Here is a 19,564-nt window from a genome sequence, read left to right on the forward strand (position 1 = left end):
CCTCAGTGAGAATTACAGTAATACGCCGCTACTTCGCGGTTCACCTTTTGCGACTTCAGTGCTTCGCGGGTCTAAAAAATATTCTGCGGCATTGTAGTTTCGCCGAGCGGCACGAGGGGGCGCTGGAGCGGTTAGACGGCCGGCGTGCGCCGAAGAGGAGAGTGGACGAAGAAGAGAGTGGACGAAGAAGAGCAAGTTCCCCCGGACACGATTGGTGGCGACGTTTCGCGCGGTTCGGACCGTACCAGAGTTCCGGCCGGCGTGCGTGGCAGTTAAGCCGTAGAGGAGCACCTTCCCCGAGCACGGGCGGTGTCAATCGGCCCCTAAGTTTAACCGAATGGAAGCTCCGGAGGAGGAGGGCATGCTCGCGTCACAGTAAGCCGTAGAGGAGCACCTTCCCCGGGCACGGGCGGTTCCAAGCGGCCCCTAAGTTTAACCGAATGGAAGCTCCGGAGGAGGAGGGCATGCTCGCGTCACAGTAAGCCGAAGAGGAGCACCTTCCCCGGGCACGGGCGGTTCCAAGCGGCCCCTAAGTTTAACCGAATGGAAGCTCCGGAGGAGGAGCGCATGCTCGCGTCACAGTAAGCCGAAGAGGAGCACCTTCCCCGGGAACGGGCGGTTCCAAGCGGCCCCTAAGTTTAACCGAATGGAAGCTCCGGAGGAGGAGGGCGGGCGTGTGTCACAGTTAAGCCGAATAGGAGCACCTCTTCCGCCCGAGCAGGAGCGGAGCGTGAGGCTGTCAGTTATGAATGAATAAATAAATAAATGAAGAATGCCACCTTTCATTTCACTGTCATGATCCGTGCCTGTCATGCCGCGTGTGTTTTTGTTTTTTCAGCTGTGTGGGCGTTCCTCCAGCGATCGTCTCGCGCCATGCCGTCAGCTGCTGCGAGACGCGCTGATTACACTGACTATATTGTGATTATAATAAATATCTTTGTATCACCACCTTTTTTCCCGTGTCTGCGTTTGGAGAGTCCTGCTCAACCTCCAGCTCTGCTGGAGGATCATAACATTCACAGGGCACACCGGACGGCGTACCAGCAGGTAAAAGTCGAAGTAATTAAATAAATACAAAAAGAAGTAATTGAATAAATACGAAAATAATGGCTGGGGAATAAAAAATAAGTTTTAATAATAATTTGTTTTTTTTTGTTATAACATGAATTTCACACTCTCTCTCTCTACCCATATATATATATATATATCTATATATATTTATTTATTTATTTTTAAGCATTTTTGAAGGTGCGCCGCTACTTCGCGGATTTTCAGTTTTCGCGGGTGGTCTCGGTCACCATTAACCGCGATAACCGGGGTATTACTGTATACCCGTAGTCCAACGAGCCAAAGTGCTTGCCACAAAGTATCGAAATCAGTTAACTTTATAGATTGTAGTCATAATTAAAGTCAAGTGGTGGTGTTCCAACTATCAGAATCGCCACAGCTTAGTCTCATAATACTCAAATTTGGTATCTCACTGTAACATTATCAAACGTAATTAGGGTTTTCTCAATGTATTAATACAGGCGTGTATTATCGCAATGTATTGTTGGGGATCGTTCGTGCATCTTCCAGTATTTAATCGTTTCTGCAGAGTGATCTTACCGTTAAAGAAATGTATCGTTCACTTGATGCATTGCATACATGGCAAGAACGCTACATTTTAAGAAGGAAAAAACATGCATTATCAGGGCCAGATAAAAGTTTTCTATGGTGGACGTCTCTATTCTATTGGACAAGAAGTACTAAGCATTGGTTGTTCAGTGGTAGAATTCTCGCTTGCCATGCGTGAGGCCCGTGTTCAATTCCCGGCCAATGCAATATGTTAGGCTGCGTGGTTACGCGTCAATTGCTATCATAATGTGTTGTCAGGCAGCGCCATCCCTGGTCTGTCCTCACCTGCGAATATCCCTTGTGTCATAACAACTGTGTCTGCGGTCACCCTCATTATTGGGGGCGGGGATACAAAACTGTCTACCAGTTTTTGGAATATCAATAACATTCCATTTTCTAATGTGGAGACCCGAGGCTATTTGTCAGAACCTGCTGATGTTTTTACAAATCCGCTTTTTGGCCAAATTTTAGCAATTGCTTTTAATCAGGAGGTTTTTTTTTTTTAGTTGCAGTAAATTATTGCAAGTTCTGTTAATGGGACTGATCAAATACAAGGTTGGACGTGCTTTAAAAGGATACTGATGGACGGGGAAGCAGGACGATTATTCTATAAAGTAGAAAGTATGCAGATCGGGGATTTTCATTTAATTCTGATGAAAAGGAGAGAGTGGATGACACCCCGAGTCTTAACCTGACCAGAGGGGGAAACTGAGGTATTGTCAAGTGTCATGGGAAAAACTGTCACTTTTGGCTTGAGAGGACTTGGTACCTATCTGTAGGATTTCAGTTTTATCATTGTTAAGTTGCTGAAAATTGGATGAGAACCAATAATAAATTTCGGGGAAGCAGTCAATAAATGGAGGAACCCGGAATAATGGCAGTTGATTATGTGGAGAGGAAGAGCTGAGTGTCATCTGCATAACAGTGGGAGTGTAGGTTTAGTTTGTGAAATATCTTGACAAGAGGTAGGGTATAGATAAAGAATGTCATGGAGTCTGTTCAGGAGGATGGTTTTAGAAATTGTATCGCAAGCTGCTATCAGATCAAAGAGGGTGAGAATGGTGATTAGGCCAGAGTCGTTTGCCGGTGATTTTGATCAGTGTTGTTTCTGTACTGTGGAGGGGTGGAAACTAGAGTAGAAATGTTCTAAGAGGTTGTAGGAGCTGATTTTGGACTGTAGCTAGGTAGCTAATGTCATTTCCAAGATTTTTGAAAAAAATGCGCGATTGGACCAAGGTTATTGAAATTATAAGGAACTCAAGCATTTTTTTGGGAGTACTCGGGGTACAGTCTCAGTTTTGTTGTTTCATGTTAGTTTTTCCACCATCTCCCTGTATAGATTTGCATCAAAATTATGAGTTGACTAAGCGACCATACCGACAATGAGATGGGCTCGTCCGGGATTTGAACCCGGGACCTCTCGCACCCTAAGCGAGAATCATACCCCTAGACCAGCGAGCCACATTTAGCTGGGTAACTGACTGTTGGCCACAAGCCTTCATCGACACTAAGACCCCGGATTTGAACCTGGAACCTCTCCCAACCAACCCTGAATTTACACTAAGAACCTGTTTGGATTTGAACGAGAAACCACTCACAACCATACCCAGAGCCAAATGAGCCACCTCCAATTGATGACATGCTCGTACCAGCGAAGAACCATTCCTATCAGTAAGGAAGATTCAGGTGAACTCAAAGTAATCCAGTGTAATGATGGTCTTGTTTTGGATTTGAAAGAGGGTCCTCAGTGAGAATTACAGTAATACCCCGCTACTTCGCGGTTCACCTTTCGAGGCTTCAGTGCTTCGCCGGTCTAAAAAATATTCTGCGGCATTGTAGTTTCGCCGAGCGGCACGAGGGGGCGCTGGAGCGGTTAGACGGCCGGCGTGCGCCGAAGAGGAGAGTGGACGAAGAAGAGAGTGGACGAAGAAGAGCAAGTTCCCCCGGACACGATTGGTGGCGACGTTTCGCGCGGTTCGGACCGTACCAGAGTTCCGGCCGGCGTGCGTCACAGTAAGCCGTAGTGGAGCACCTTCCCCGAGCACGGGCGGTTCCAAGCGGCCCCTAAGTTTAACCGAATGGAAGCTCCGGAGGAGGAGGGCATGCTCGTGTCACAGTAAGCCGTAGAGGAGCACCTTCCCCGGGCACGGGCGGTTCCAAGCGGCCCCTAAGTTTAACCGAATGGAAGCTCCGGAGGAGGAGCGCATGCTCGCGTCACAGTAAGCCGAAGAGGAGCACCTTCCCCGGGAACGGGCGGTTCCAAGCGGCCCCTAAGTTTAACCGAATGGAAGCTCCGGAGGAGGAGGGCATGCTCGTGTCACAGTAAGCCGTAGAGGAGCACCTTCCCCGGGCACGGGCGGTTCCAAGCGGCCCCTAAGTTTAACCGAATGGAAGCTCCGGAGGAGGAGGGCATGCTCGCGTCACAGTAAGCCGAAGAGGAGCACCGTCCCCGGGCACGGGCGGTTCCAAGCGGCCCCTAAGTTTAACCGAATGGAAGCTCCGTAGGAGGAGCGCATGCTCGCGTCACAGTAAGCCGAAGAGGAGCACCTTCCCCGGGAACGGGCGGTTCCAAGCGGCCCCTAAGTTTAACCGAATGGAAGCTCCGTAGGAGGAGCGCATGCTCGCGTCACAGTAAGCCGAAGAGGAGCACCTTCCCCGGGAACGGGCGGTTCCAAGCGGCCCCTAAGTTTAACCGAATGGAAGCTCCGGAGGAGGAGGGCGGGCGTGTGTCACAGTTAAGCCGAATAGGAGCACCTCTTCCGCCCGGGCAGGAGCGGAGCGTGAGGCTGTAAAGGATAATGTAAATGGCAGTCAATTTAAAACTGAACAAAGGTTGGACTGCTCGGAGCCACTTTTGTGATCCTGGCATGGAAGTCCATTGTTTCAGAGGGGTCTCGTTCACACCTCCTGTGGTGCAGCTGTGATCTAATCTTCCTGCATTCCTCTCCTGAATGTCTGGTCATTAGCATGGTCTAAACTTCAGTTACACTTAAAGGATTTCATACTTTTGACTATTAAAGGAATATAAGAGTTTGAGCTTAACATAGTTCATTAGATGTTGGTGCATCCAATGTATGAAAATGTGATATTGTAAAATGCTGAGAGTGTGACTGGTGGCGCGAGGCTGGTTGCGGGGGTTTGTGCATGAATGGAATGTTTTGGAAGCAGATGGTGATGAGCGAGACGAGATGACTCCGGGACCAGTGGACGAAGGAGAGGCCATCGGGGGATAGCACAAGCAGGAGGAGTCGCCACAGGATTCGGCGGGAGGAGAAAGACCAATGAGAGCGAGCTAAAGTTAACTGCAATACACATAGCCAATAGAATCATGCCAGGATGCCTTTGTCTGTGCCATTTTGCATGTTGTATAGTATGAATCAGGACTGGGCAACTCGGGGGTAGAACACATTCGCTGGTGGCAAGAGAGGTGTAGACTTGTATTGAGAGGGATTCGAGATCCAGGTGCCATGTAGGAAATCTGTATTGGGAATAAATCCACTTCGTGTGTGAAAATGCCGGCTTCCTGATACCTTTCTATTGCAGAACGAGCGCGCATATTGTTGGATGAGTGAGTGTTGGGGAAGGTCGCAAATTGGAGTCAGATTACTAATTTGAGTTTACATTGGGTTAAAGTTAAATTCTAACATTGATATAAAGATAAATTCCAACAATTTATGGTGACCCCGACGTGATGCATGAGAGGTAATAGAAGTCTGGGACTTCAAAGAGAGTCTGGGACTCTAAGAAAAGAATAGAAGCCTGGGGCTTCAAGAGCCTGGGGCTCAAAGGAAGCCTGGGGCTTCAGGAAAAACCACAAGAGTCTGGGACTCGGGCCTGGGGCCCACGTCCACACCAGGTGACGACCTGATAAAGATTAAAGGATAAAGGAGCCACACTTCTGACCGGCCTTCCTCTTGGGCCCACAGTGACATAAGGTAAGCAGATCCTTTTCAAATTCTGCATATTGGCAACGCTAAATTATAAGAGGAAGGCGGAGTGGAACGGCGTTAAAATGTATAAATAAATAAGTGTAAAAGTGTGGACGATAGTAGTGTAAAATCTGGGATTTACCTACTAGAATAGTTTGGAACTATTCGTGGTTAAGATACGGTATAAAATCTGGGATTTACGTATCGGGACACGGTTTAAAATCTGGGATTTACGTGTCTGTGTGGAAGCTGTGTGAATGTGAAGGCTAAAATTGTTCTGCGTAAGAAGTGGTTGGGACACACACGAGTGGATTTCAAGATGGCGAAGGAGAGTAAGTGTGATAGTGGTCTCGGGTGTGGCACGGAGATTAAGGATAAATTCATAAAAATGAAACATAAAAAAAGAGAAGAAAAACATGAAGTAGGGATGAAATAAGAAAAGAGAAAGAAAGAAAGCTAGAGAAAAGAGAAGAAATTGTGTCAGTGTAGAGATTGGAAGTTCAATAAGAAAAGAGAAAGGAACAATTAATGTTCCATTGAAAGGAGGATGATTAAACAGGCAGTATTGAAGAAGGTGTGACTTGAACAAATGAAAAGGATAAGAATTAGGGTCTGCTGTAAGGAGGAATTGAAGAAATAAATATTTTATGTTTCATACTTTAGTTGATGGTCTTTCTATTAAGGTAACTGTAATTAGTAACTGGAATGAAATGCACAGATGGAAATGACACAAAGAAAAAAGATTGGTGTTAAGAAATCATAATTGAATGAAGCTTTTGAGAGCATGAGAAAACTTTGCAAGAGCATAGGTGGTTCCTGACTTTGTAGGTTGTGATTTGATACCTTGATTGTTTGAGTGGCTTTGGTAAGGCTACAGTGAATTTGGAAAATTAAAGGAAAAAAATAAGAGTGAGAAAGATTTTACAGAAGGCAATGAGTATAGGTGTAATCGTAAAATCATGAGTGTGCTCTAACAAAGAGTTAACAGCTCTTTGAAGTTAGATGCTCGTTCCCAAGTAGGGGGAGGAAGTCAGAGAAAGAGGATGAAGTGATTGAAAAAGCGGAAGAAAAGACGGAATGTCTGAGAGGCATTCATCCACAGTTGCCAGACTCGCAACAGTATGTGTTTGAGCCGCCGCCCGATCCGACGGCGCCATTAATGGGGGGGGAGCAGAATGGTTTGAGATGCAAAAGATAACGATTCACAGATGACACCAGCGACCATACAATTGATCGAACAGGCTGTGAATAATGAGAGAGAGGGTGCAAGGAGAACAGCAGGGGAGTGTGGAGACGCCCGTGCTGGCCCCGGGGGGGGGAAGCACCAGCAGGAACATGTAAACATTTCAGACACAAGAGGAAAAACAGGCATCAATGGCAGTCGTTAACTGATTGAAAAGGAAGATATGCCTTTTGGTGCTCTCGAAAGAAGGTCACAGTCTTTTTGTTTCAGAGGTGTGTCTCGGCACCCCCCTCGATGTTGCTGACGATCTAATCTTCAGGCATCTGCCTCTACTTGAGGTGTTCTAATGTGGTCGAGCATGGGTCGCACTGTGGAGCAGTTTTTTTACAGTGCTAGTGTAGTATGGTACGGGATAAAATATATGTATTCAACCTAACAATAAATATAAATTAGCAGGGAATTAGAACACAAGTTAAACACTGAAACATGCAGGGGATGCCTGAGGAACAGCAGGGCGGCGACAATCTTATTAAAATTTAAATTTTAAGCAAAGGGATTATGGTTTTGGGATAAGTTTTAAGTGAAGTATTCTATGAACATGTTGAAAGAAAATCTTTGGAAAGGGGAATATCTAGCCATTGGAGATTGGTTTACCAAATTTAAAGTTGGACTAAATAGTTTTGTAGATGATTTATTAACTGATGTGTATTAAATGTGACAAAGGTGGAAGACAGATGTTTTTGTTTGACTGTACGACGCGAACGCTGACATGACAATTTTAGAGGATATGACATCATTCCATAAATACCAGACTGCTAACATTCGCATCTATGAGCTGTTTGATGTCACAGGTGCAGTTTCGTCAGCTGCGTCCAGGAGAGGAGAAACAACTTCACGGGGAGTGAATGGGAAAATCCAGAGACCCACAGTTGTAAATTTTGGCATACGCTGGCTAAATTAAGGCAAAATTATGGATCTGCCAGCACAAATCTCAGTGAAATCAAGGCGGACGCGCCAAGGGAGGGGTCTCTGTGTGGAATTGGAAAGTATCGTTTGGTGAATGACAGTGTGAAAGAAAAGTGTTTGTATGCATATGTGGTTTGAGTGGATGTTGTAGGGACGGGCCTCAGGACAGAAAATTGTTTGAGGTCACCGGCAAGCCCTTACAGTACTTAGGATGCGATGGGTGGACAGGCCTGATCAACCTGAATCCCTATTGCACTCCCGAGTATTGATTTTGAAATTGTTTTTGGAGATAGATTGGAGTAATTAAATTCAAGCATCAAGTGAATGATTGATTGACGTTATTACACAAAATTTATGCAAAACTGAAAGTTTTGGAAGGAAGATAATTTACCCCTTCTCATTCTCACTGGCAAGTGCCACTCGTCCAGTTCTGTCCACAGGTTTGAGGTGACATGTGACCAGTGTGACCAGAAGGCCAGAGACTGCTTCAAATAGCGCCTCACCACTACCATCCCAGAGGTTCTCCTCAACAAGGAGGGAGATATAAGACATATTCACATTGGATGCGCGACTAGATAACACACACCCAGTCCAGGATAGGGCAAAATTTTCTTGGATTGTTCAGACTTTTCCATATAATACAGCACCACAGCAGTGATACTTGAAGTTAATGTCGAATTAGTGGCACTGTTTTTATGGAAAATTACTCACTTAACGCAAGGGTAAGTTGTTGTAGAGGAGATATTTCAGACAAAAATGACCCTGAAGTGGTCACAAGCACGTGTCTCATGTTGGATGTATGAAATTTTATTCTGATATTTTCCATTGTAACGTATTTCATTGTATTTAGGACTAAGACATTGTAAAACACTGTTTGGAAGAACTTATAGAATACCTCAAATTTAAGAACAAATGGGAAATAGATGTTGAGGCAACTTTAGTTGACCATATGTGAAAAATGTTAGGAAAACAAAAGACAGGCGCAGATTTAGAGTGACAAAGCTCTTTCCGTCTCCCAGCAGGGGCAGTAATCTAGTAAAGCCAGGATACTGGGTGCTTGTAAGAAGTTTGAAGATAAGACATTTGTAATTACCCAAGGGGGAAGGAGGGGTTAGTAACAGCTCTCACAGCTGTAAAGATAGCAGAAAGGTCAACATTGGTTTATTCGACATGTTGTAAAGAGGTCACACGTTGTAAAGAGGTCACGTTGGTTGAAATCTCCTACAAAGGAGACACCAGACTAAGAGGTTTATACAGAGTTACAGGCGGGACAAAATTTATTTCAGAGGAACTATCCTCACTTGAGGCCGAGGCCAGATCTGCTGACCAGCATGATGGTCACCAGCTAAATGGGGACACCTCAGGTGAGATTGGCTGTGCCGTGCATCAGATATTTCTGGCCCGTTGGGGTCGATGTTGCTGTGTCTTTCAGGTGGGGAAAAGGGAGACAGGCCTGGTCTATGTGGCCAGGGCGAGACATGAATGGAGTGAGACTTCCGGCAGTGACCCATCCAATAATGTCGACATTACACAGCTGTTCCAGTTGGCCGTCCACAAGGGCGTGCACCTTCCAGTGGCAGACATCAGGCGAAATAGTCCATGAATGAAATAATGCTAATCGGCCTAAGTAGAACACATTTTGTACCTAATTTTGCACGACATCAGAAAAGGAATATATGGGATTGGATTAAGGAGCGTGACTAAAATTGTTGTACTTGCAGGTTTAGAAGGCCAAGAGAGATAAGAAAAAAGGAGGCAGCTGCTCCTTCCACTTCTGCTGCTTCTGGGCAAGGTTCGGGTGACGCAGCGCCACAGCAGACTGGCTGCTGTCCATAGCAGGCCAGTCAACGAGGTTGGGATTGCAGTAACAGAGGTACGGGTGGTTACTGACGGGGGTTGTGAGTGGGGTGTGCACTTGCTGCGGGGTGTGGGGTCACTGGGTGATGAGCTGTCCATGCCGAGCCACTTTCTGGAATGTGCCATCCTCCGGTGCCATATCTGTCACAAAGAGCTCCACCAGCGCAGGGGGCGCCACCGTTACCCACTCCCAACGCACTTGACACAAACCCGCTCGTACCCCATTCCATGACAGGGGGCAGCGGAGCTTCAGCATTCGAGGACTAGCAGGTCCTAGCAGTCCGGGGACGGTGGATGGACAAGTTTTCGATGGTGCTGGATATTGGGGCGAGCTATGAGCTCCTTCCGCAACCCCCACTGAGCCATGTGGACTCTCAAGAGTGCCTGAGTCACTGCCATTGACTGAACGAACACTGGAATTCGAGTGGCATTCCCGGATGGGACTGAACTTGACTCTGCACATCCGTCGGAGGGAGCATATGTCGTGCTCTCTTCCTTCCCAGTGGCTAAACTGAACTGAAACATTTGAGGGCAGCTCTGAAACCTGGTTCCCATCCTCCCGCGGTGGGTATGCCCTGTTCTTGCTCTGGTCTGAGTGGTTTAGCAACCGCCACCCTTTCAATTCACCAATTGACATATCACATTGTACATGTGATCACAAACATGATTTGGTTTATCAAAAATGCACTCATCCAAATTTAGTCATGAGTGCATCTTGCGTTATAATTATATATTTGTTATGTCTACTGGCGTTGCCTCGCACGCGTGCCTTGTCCCTGAGCAGCGGAAATGGTATGAATTGTTTACTTTCGCCGAGCCACAAATCGCATTGAATATTGATGAGCGTCATCATACTAGAGGTCTGGACCCCATAGTTGTTGCACAATCGGGAGATCATATATCAGCACCGACTACAAATTCTTTGGTTTTGGGAACATTACTAAATTTCAAAATTTCCAGGGAGGGGTCGCTCGGAAATGGTAGTTCTGTGTGTGTCTCTGCTAGAGGTGTTGTGGACCCAGGGCCCGACTGAGTTGGGGCTCGGCTCCACAGCTCCGCGATGTTTTTACTGTCTCTACCCCCTCCCCCAGTTGACAGAATCAGTGTGGGCACAGCCTGTAGGTGGATTGAGCCAATCATGAGACAATAGGAGGTGAAGACTGCAGCGGTCTTGGAGCTGTCTATGTCTTGTAGAGCACCTTTTCTTCCCATGAAAAAAAAAATAAATAAATAAAAATAATAAATAGAGGTTTAATTCGGTATCTGCGTTATTATAATTTTGAGATTTTTTATTTTAAGCATAAATGGTTACTATTTCATTTGTGTTGCTTTAAAATTTGTCAATTAACAGTCAAAATTGGAGCGTTAGCTCGAGGCTTAATTTGTTATCTCGGAACACAGTTAGATGTTTGAACTCAGTGAACTCAGCATCACTGGAGTCGGACATCGCTCCGTACATCAACCTCCGGGTGCTTTCCCGGAGGTGGACTCGATCTCGCTGATAAGGACAGTTTAGAGTTCTGGCTAGAACCTGACACGCCATCCAATTGGGAACTACGGGACAGAAGTGGTACCATAACTCACAGTTGCGCCCGGCCCCTGTATTTGTGCTCGCCATGGTTGAGCTTAGAGGTTGACCGCCCGGACGGGCAGGTCAAGAGAGGGAATGTGTAGATGGCATGAATTGGATCAAAGTCAGACACTTTCGAGTCTGAACAAAGACGATGACGATGCAAATGTTTAACTTATTGACTATTTTACCTGCTGGCGTGTGCTTTGTGTGGACGATGTTTGCGTTTGAACATAGGATGCGGGATGACAGAAGTGATGGAGCGAAAGGAGCATGTAATGGAATGGTATGGTATGGAGCAGAGCGAGATGATGGTAAGACGCTGACACAGACACAACAACTACTGCTAAATCTGAAATGTAAACAACCGACACAGGTGAACACTTGGGTACAATTTTAATTGGACACACCCATGGAATGATGTGGGAATAAAAAAGAAAGAGCCTATTTTTGACACCCAAGTTGCAAAACAAAAGTTCACCTGCCTAAAAGTTAAATGGGACTGGTCCTGGGATTGGAAATCTCCAGGAGTCATGGTGTAATGAAAATGTGTCTTTGCCAGTAGGAATCCCTCTCGCTCGTGATGATGTTTGGCTGTGGTGTGGAGAGAAAGTGCTGTACGATAGGCTTCCCACCAATGCCTCAGGTAAGTGCGCCCTGGTAACGCTGATCATGCCAGTTAGTGTGACAGCCTTAGATCTGGCCAAAATGGAGTGGGAAGGTGTTGGACAATGGGGAAGAATCCCCTTCCTTAACAGGAAGAGAAGGGACATGCAAGAATGGTTGAATGCAGGAGATCCTACGTATATAGATGCAATTGGAGTTCCAAGAGGGATCCCTGACGAGTATAAATTGGTGGATCAAATTGCAGCAGGATGGGAGAGCCTTTTCCTGTTCGTTACAGTAAACAAAAATGTGGACCGGATTAATTATGTCCACTATAATGTCCAACGATTGGCGAATTTTACCACCTCAGCACTCCAGGCAGTGCATGAGCAATTGGCTGCCACGTCTCTTATGGCATTCCAGAACAGAATAAGCTTAGATATGTTGTTAGCCGAAAGAGGAGGGGTGTGTGGTATTTTTGGGGATCAGTGTTGTACTCTGATTCCCAACAATACATCTCCTGACGGTCGCCTTACCAAGGCATTGGAGGGTCTGCGCACGCTAAGTAACAAAATGAAGGAGCACTCAGGTGTGGACACCAGTTGGTATTCTGACTGGTTCAACATCTTTGGTAAATATAAAAGCCTGATTGCATCAGTACTGATTTCTATCGCTGTGTTTGCCGCTATTATGGTGTTATGCGGATGTTGCTGTATTCCATGTATCAGATCATTAACTGTTAAGACAATAGAACGCACGTTGGGGCCACTCCCTCCGGGTGGTCAGTACATGATGATCCCTCAAAAGGACCCCCAGGAGGCGGAGGTAGCCGTGGCCCTCCGGGAGTCCAGGATGTGAGTATGGAAAGATGGCCTCGGGGACCTGAGGCCATAAGGAGGGAAGGAAATTTTCTACTGATTCTTATTCTTTTACTAATTGTTTGATGTGTTTTAGTTTTATGGCAAGTGATGTCGAGCTCGTGTGCAGCAATGAAATAAGGTGTTCAAGTGATGACCTCAGATGTCTGAGGTCATGAGAGGGATTAAAGGATAATGTAAATGGCAGTCAATTTAAAACTGAACAAAGGTTGGACTGCTCGGAGCCACTTTTGTGATCCTGGCATGGAAGTCCATTGTTTCAGAGGGGTCTCGTTCACACCTCCTGTGGTGCAGCTGTGATCTAATCTTCCTGCATTCCTCTCCTGAATGTCTGGTCATTAGCATGGTCTAAACTTCAGTTACACTTAAAGGATTTCATACTTTTGACTATTAAAGGAATATAAGAGTTTGAGCTTAACATAGTTCATTAGATGTTGGTGCATCCAATGTATGAAAATGTGATATTGTAAAATGCTGAGAGTGTGACTGGTGGCGCGAGGCTGGTTGCGGGGGTTTGTGCATGAATGGAATGTTTTGGAAGCAGATGGTGATGAGCGAGACGAGATGACTCCGGGACCAGTGGACGAAGGAGAGGCCATCGGGGGATAGCACAAGCAGGAGGAGTCGCCACAGGATTCGGCGGGAGGAGAAAGACCAATGAGAGCGAGCTAAAGTTAACTGCAATACACATAGCCAATAGAATCATGCCAGGATGCCTTTGTCTGTGCCATTTTGCATGTTGTATAGTATGAATCAGGACTGGGCAACTCGGGGGTAGAACACATTCGCTGGTGGCAAGAGAGGTGTAGACTTGTATTGAGAGGGATTCGAGATCCAGGTGCCATGTAGGAAATCTGTATTGGGAATAAATCCACTTCGTGTGTGAAAATGCCGGCTTCCTGATACCTTTCTATTGCAGAACGAGCGCGCATATTGTTGGATGAGTGAGTGTTGGGGAAGGTCGCAAATTGGAGTCAGATTACTAATTTGAGTTTACATTGGGTTAAAGTTAAATTCTAACATTGATATAAAGATAAATTCCAACAGCTGTCAGTTAAGAATGAATAAATAAATAAATGAAGAATGCCACCTTTCATTTCACTGTCATGATCCGTGCCTGTCATGCCGCGTGTGTTTTTGTTTTTTCAGCTGTGTGGGCGTTCCTCCAGCGATCTTCTCGCGCCATGCCGTCAGCTGCTGCGAGACGCGCTGATTACACTGACTATATTGTGATTATAATAAATATCTTTCTATCACCACCTTTTTTCCCGTGTCTGCGTTTGGAGAGTCCTGCTCAATACTCCAGCTCTGCTGGAGGATCATAACATTCACAGGGCACACCGGACGGCGTACCAGCAGGTAAAAGTCGAAGTAATTAAATAAATACAAAAAGAAGTAATTGAATAAATACGAAAATAATGGCTGGGGAATAAAAAATAAGTTTTAATAATAATTTGTGTTTTTTTTGTTATAACATGAATTTCACTCTCTCTCTCTCTACCCATATATATATATATATATATATATATTTATTTTATTTTTTTTATTTAAGCATTTTTGAAGGTGCGCCGCTACTTCGCGGATTTTCAGTTTTCGCGGGTGGTCTCGGTCCCCATTAACCGCGATAACCGGGGTATTACTGTATACCCGTAGTCCAACAAGCCAAAGTGCTTGCCACAAAGTATCGAAATCAGTTAACTTTATTGATTGTAGTCATAATTAATGTCAAGTGGTGGTGTTCCAACTATCAGAATCGCCACAGCTTAGTCTCATAATACTCAAATTTGGTATCTCACTGTAACATTATCAAACGTAATTAGGGTTTTCTCAATGTATTAATACAGGCGCGTATTATCGCAATGTATTGTTGGGGATCGTTCGTGCATCTTCCAGTATTTAATCGTTTCTGCAGAGTGATCTTACCGTTAAAGAAATGTATCGTTCACTTGATGCATTGCATACATGGCAAGAACGCTACATTTTAAGAAGGAAAAAACATGCATTATCAGGGCCAGATAAAACGTTTTCTATGGTGGACGTCTCTATTCTATTGGACAAGAAGTACTAAGCATTGGTTGTTCAGTGGTAGAATTCTTGCTTGCCATGCGTGAGGCCCGAGTTCAATTCCCGGCCAATGCAATATGTTAGGCTTGCGTGGTTACGCGTCAATTGCTATCATAATGTGTTGTCAGGCAGCGCCATCCCTGGTCTGTTCTCACCTGCGAATATGCCTTGTGTCATAACAACTATGTCTGTGGTCACCCTCATTATTGGGGGAGGGATGCAAAACTGTCTACCAGTTTTTAGAATATCAATAACATTCCATTTTCTAATGTGGAGCCCCGAGGCTGTTTGTCAGAACCTGCTGATGTTTTTACACATCCGCTTTTTGGCCTAATTTTAGCAATTGTTGCTTTTAATCAGGAGGTTGTTTTTTTTTATTTGCAGTAAATTATTGCAAGTTCTGTTAATGGGAGTGATCAAATACAAGGCTGGACGTGCTTTAAAAGGATACTGATGGACGGGGACGCAGGACGATTATTTTATAAAGTAGAAAGTGTGCAGATCGGGGATTTTCATTTAATTCTGATGAAAAGGAGAGAGTGGATGACACCCCGAGTCTTAACCTGACCAGAGGGGGAAACTGAGGTATTGTCAAGTGTCATGGGAAAAACTGTCACTTTTGGCTGAGTGGACTTGGTACCTATCTGTAGGATTTCCGTTTTATCATTGTTAAGTTGCAGAAAATTGGATGAAAACCAATAATAAATTTCGGGGAAGCAGTCAATAAATGGAGGAACCCGGAATAGTGGCAGTTGATTATGTGGAGAGGTAGAGCTGAGTGTCATCTGCATAACAGTGGGAGTGTCGGTTTAGTTTGTGAAATATCTTGACAAGAGGTAGGGTATAGATAAAGAATGTCATGGAGTCTTTTCAGGAGGATGGTTTTAGAAATTGTATCGCAAGCTGCTATCAGATCAAAGAGGGTGAGAATGGTGATTAGGCCAGAGTCGGTTGCCGGTGATTTTGATCAGTGTTGTTTCTGTACTGTGGAGGGGTGGAAACTAGAGTAGAAATGTTCTAAGAGGTTGTAGGAGCTGATTTTGGACTGTAGCTAATGTCATTTTCAAGATTTTTGAAAAAAATGCGCGATTAGACCAAGGTTATTGAAATTATAAGGAACTCAAGCATTTTTTTGGGAGTATTTGGTGTACAGACTCAGTTTTGTTGTTTCATGTTAGTTTTTCCAGCATCTCCCCGTATAGATTTACATCAAAATTATAAGTTGACTAAGAGACCATAGTCACACTGAGATGGGCTCATCCGGGATTTGAACCCGGGACCTCTCGCACCCGAAGCGAGAATCATACCCCTAGACCAACGAGCCACGTTTAGCTAGGTAACTGCCTGTTTGCCGCAAGCCTTCATCGACACTAAGAACCTGGATTTGAACCTGGAACCTCTCCCAACCAACCCTGAATCAACACTCAGACCCTGTCTGGATTTGAACGTGTAACGACTCACAACCATACCCAGAGCCCAATGAGCCACCTCCAATTGATGACATGCTCGTACCAGCGAAGAACCATTCCTATCAGTACGGAAGATTCAGGTGAACTCAAAGTAATCCAGTGTAATGATGGTCTTGTTTTGGATTTGAAAGAGGGTCCTCAGTGAGAATTATACCCGTAGTCCAACGAGCCAAAGTGCTTGCCACAAAGTATCGAAATCAGTTAACTTTATAGATCGTAGTATTAATTAAAGTCAAGTGGTGGTCTTCCAACTCTCAGAATCGCCACAGCTTAGTCTCATAATACTCAAATTTGGTATCTCACTGCAACATTATCAAACGTTATTAGGGTTTTCTCAATGTATTAATACAGGCGTGTATTATCGCAATGTATTGTTGGGGATCGTTCGTGCATCTACCAGTATTTAATCGTTTCTGCAGAGTGATCTTACCGTTAAAGAAATGTACGTTCACTTGATGCATTGCATACATGGCAAGAACACTACATTTTAAGAACGAAAAAACATGCATGATCAGGGCCAGATAAAACGTTTTCTATGATGGACGTCTCTATTCTTTTGGACAAGAAGTACTAAGCATTGGTTGTTCAGTGGTAGAATTCTCGCTTGCCATTCGTGTGGCCCGACTTCAATTCCCGGCCAATGCAATATGTTAGGCTGTGTGGTTCCGCGTCAATTGCTATCATAATGTGTTATCAGGCAGCGCCATCCCTGGTCTGTTCTCACCTGCGAATATACCTTGTGTCATAACAACTATGTCTGTGGTCACCCTCATTATTGGGGGAGGGATGCAAAACTGTCTACCAGTTTTTAGAATATCAATAACATTCCATTTTCTAATGTGGAGCCCCGAGGCTATTTGTCAGAACCTGCTGATGTTTTTACACATCCGCTTTTTGGCCTAATTTTAGCAATTGTTGCTTTTAATCAGGAGGTTGTTTTTTTTTATTTGCAGTAAATTATTGCAAGTTCTGTTAATGGGAGTGATCAAATACAAGGTTGGACGTGCTTTAAAAGGATACTGATGGACGGGGACGCAGGACGATTATTTTATAAAGTAGAAAGTGTGCAGATCGGGGATTTTCATTTAATTCTGATGAAAAGGAGAGAGTGGATGACACCCCGAGTCTTAACCTGACCAGAGGGGGAAACTGAGGTATTGTCAAGTGTCATGGGAAAAACTGTCACTTTTGGCTGAGTGGACTTGGTACCTATCTGTAGGATTTCAGTTTTATCATTGTTAAGTTGCAGAAAATTGGATGAAAACCAATAATAAATTTCGGGGAAGCAGTCAATAAATGGAGGAACCCGGAATAGTGGCAGTTGATTATGTGGAGAGGTAGAGCTGAGTGTCATCTGCATAACAGTGCGAGTGTCGGTTTAGTTTGTGAAATATCTTGACAAGAGGTAGGGTATAGATAAAGAATGTCATGGAGTCTTTTCAGGAGGATGGTTTTAGAAATTGTATCGCAAGCTGCTATCAGATCAAAGAGGGTGAGAATGGTGATTAGGCCAGAGTCGGTTGCCGGTGATTTTGATCAGTGTTGTTTCTGTACTGTGGAGGGGTGGAAACTAGAGTAGAAATGTTCTAAGAGGTTGTAGGAGCTGATTTTGGACTGTAGCTAATGTCATTTTCAAGATTTTTGAAAAAAATGCGCGATTAGACCAAGGTTATTGAAATTATAAGGAACTCAAGCATTTTTTTGGGAGTATTCGGGGTACAGTCTCAGTTTTGTTGTTTCATGTTAGTTTTTCCAGCATCTCCCCGTATAGATTTGCATCAAAATTATAAGTTGACTAAGAGACTGGGCGACCATAGTCACACTGAGATGGGCTCGTCCGGGATTTGAACCCGGGACCTCTCGCACCCGAAGCGAGAATCATACCCCTAGACCAACGAGCCACATTTAGCTAGGTAACTGCCTGTTTGCCGCAAGCCTTCATCGACACTAAGAACCCGGATTTGAACCTGGAACCTCTCCCAACCAACCCTGAATCAACACTAAGACCCTGTTTGGATTTGAACGAGTAACCACTCACAACCATACCCAGAGCCCAATGAGCCAACTCCAATTGATGACATGCTCGTACCAGCGAAGAACCATTCCTATCAGGACGGAAGATTCAGGTGAACTCAAAGTAATCCAGTGTAATGATGGTCTTGTTTTGGATTTGAAAGAGGGTCCTCAGTGAGAATTATACCCGTAGTCCAACGAGCCAAAGTGCTTGCCACAAAGTATCGAAATCAGTTAACTTTATAGATCGTAGTATTAATTAAAGTCAAGTGGTGGTCTTCCAACTCTCAGAATCGCCACAGCTTAGTCTCATAATACTCAAATTTGGTATCTCACTGCAACATTATCAAACGTTATTAGGGTTTTCTCAATGTATTAATACAGGCGTGTATTATCGCAATGTATTGTTGGGGATCGTTCGTGCATCTTCCAGTATTTAATCGTTTCTGCAGAGTGATCTTACCGTTAAAGAAATGTACGTTCACTTGATGCATTGCATACATGGCAAGAACACTACATTTTAAGAACGAAAAAACATGCATGATCAGGGCCAGATAAAACGTTTTCTATGATGGACGTCTCTATTCTTTTGGACAAGAAGTACTAAGCATTGGTTGTTCAGTGGTAGAATTCTCGCTTGCCATTCGTGTGGCCCAACTTCAATTCCCGGCCAATGCAATATGTTAGGCTGTGTGGTTACGCGTCAATTGCTATCATAATGTGTTATCAGGCAGCGCCATCCCTGGTCTGTTCTCACCTGCGAATATACCTTGTGTCATAACAACTATGTCTGCGGTCACCCTCATTATTGGGGGAGGGATGCAAAACTGTCTACCAGTTTTTAGAATATCAATAACATTCCATTTTCTAATGTGGAGCCCCGAGGCTATTTCTCAGAACCTGCTGATGTTTTTACACATCCGCTTTTTGGCCTAATTTTAGCAATTGTTGCTTTTAATCAGGAGGTTGTTTTTTTTTATTTGCAGTAAATTATTGCAAGTTCTGTTAATGGGAGTGATCAAATACAAGGCTGGACGTGCTTTAAAAGGATACTGATGGACGGGGACGCAGGACGATTATTTTATAAAGTAGAAAGTATGCAGATCGGGGATTTTCATTTAATTCTGATGAAAAGGAGAGAGTGGATGACACCCCAAGTCTTAACCTGACCAGAGGGGGAAACTGAGGTATTGTCAAGTGTCATGGGAAAAACTGTCACTTTTGGCTGAGTGGACTTGGTACCTATCTGTAGGATTTCAGTTTTATCATTGTTAAGTTGCAGAAAATTGGATGAAAACCAATAATAAATTTCGGGGAAGCAGTCAATAAATGGAGGAAACCGGAATAGTGGCAGTTGATTATGTGGAGAGGTAGAGCTGAGTGTCATCTGCATAACAGTGGGAGTGTCGGTT

The 19,564-nt window shown here is 44.6% G+C and overlaps 3 non-coding genes across 3 annotated transcripts; all 3 read right to left on the reverse strand.

The window, feature by feature from the left end:
* Positions 1-3,006: 3,006 nt before the first annotated feature.
* trnap-agg (transfer RNA proline (anticodon AGG)) lies at positions 3,007-3,078 on the reverse strand. Its single transcript has one exon. It is a non-coding gene; the product is annotated as a tRNA-Pro (tRNA).
* Positions 3,079-15,922: 12,844 nt separating this feature from the next.
* trnap-cgg (transfer RNA proline (anticodon CGG)) lies at positions 15,923-15,994 on the reverse strand. The gene has a single exon. It is a non-coding gene; the product is annotated as a tRNA-Pro (tRNA).
* A 1,974-nt stretch (positions 15,995-17,968) lies between these two features.
* Positions 17,969-18,040, reverse strand: trnap-cgg (transfer RNA proline (anticodon CGG)). Its single transcript has one exon. It is a non-coding gene; the product is annotated as a tRNA-Pro (tRNA).
* Between the last annotated feature and the right edge of the window lie 1,524 nt (positions 18,041-19,564).

Source organism: Idiotropiscis lumnitzeri, chromosome 12 (assembly GCF_059441095.1).
Source record: "Idiotropiscis lumnitzeri isolate Australia: NSW breed Sydney's pygmy pipehorse chromosome 12, RoL_Ilum_1.0, whole genome shotgun sequence".
In the NCBI taxonomy this organism is placed as follows: domain Eukaryota; kingdom Metazoa; phylum Chordata; class Actinopteri; order Syngnathiformes; family Syngnathidae; genus Idiotropiscis; species Idiotropiscis lumnitzeri.